At 41.6% G+C, this 1,051-nt stretch overlaps 1 pseudogene; it reads right to left on the reverse strand.

Annotated features, from left to right (window-relative positions):
• Positions 1–239: 239 nt before the first annotated feature.
• Positions 240–719, reverse strand: LOC123927082 (annotated as a pseudogene).
• Positions 720–1,051: the final 332 nt, after the last annotated feature.

Here is a 1,051-nt window from a genome sequence, read left to right on the forward strand (position 1 = left end):
TATTAACCTTGTTTCAAACTTTATTCCCAGGCTTCTTCAGCTGAATTAGCTGTAAAGAATGAGTTGTGTATAAGCAAAAACTGAAAAGAGCTGCAGTGTCCAAGGGGCTTGAGCTTAAAAATTTTAGAGATCTAGATTTTATCAGATCCATGAATGAAATTTTAAAAAGCGCTCATAATATAAAAGAGCAGCTCCCAGTAACTTCTTCGAGTTTTCTCTTCTTCAGAAGTTGACTCAATTCAATTTGCTTCATTCTTGGAAGCTTCATCAAAATTCTCCACAAGATCTGGAACTTCACCATCATCATCCTCTCCAGTAGCAAGTGGTGCTTTTCCACCCACAGATTGTTTGGGCAGAGCTTCAGTCAGTCTTCTTCAACTAGTCAGACTGTCTGCACCAAGTTGGTATAAGATACTGGGTAGCATTTCTGTCAGCTGCTTTGTGTCAGCATGGCCTATGATGCTGCAAGTGTTTGCTGCTAGCGATGCCTGAACGTTGGGGTTGTTAAAGTGGATCACAGTTCCTTGGTTTGTGAACATATTCACTTCTTCAATACCAGAGATATTGTTTACCCCTAACTTCTTTAAGGATAACTGAAGTTTTTTTATATTCTGCTGTAGCCCTTCTATGAACCACCTTCTTCTTTTGGCGAGCAGTTCCTTTCCCACCAATGCGCACTGTGCCTGCAGTTTGGCGAGTTTCTGCTGGTTCATGATAGTTTCTTTCCTCTTGTTGGAGCAGAAATGGGACTGTGAGGGGGACTAGGGTTGGCGCTCAGGGGGTCTCAGGTGCACCAGCTGAGATTAGGTACACACACACGGGGACGCAAGATGGCAGCTAGAGGGAGGCCACTATCTTTTCCGGTAGCGGAAAATTCTCTTTTCTTATAAAAGAAATTTATAATTTTGAAATGTTCCTCCCCAATCTCACTGACTTATATTCTAATATGAGTATCATTTTCTTGTGCTATTTTTGGCTTGCAATTACCTGGTTGTTTTTGCAAATCTTCAGCCCCTTAGTTTTATCTGTACCTTCTGCACACAGGATAGAC

The sequence above is a fragment of the Meles meles genome, chromosome 16 (genome assembly GCF_922984935.1).
Source record: "Meles meles chromosome 16, mMelMel3.1 paternal haplotype, whole genome shotgun sequence".
Lineage (NCBI taxonomy): Eukaryota > Metazoa > Chordata > Mammalia > Carnivora > Mustelidae > Meles > Meles meles.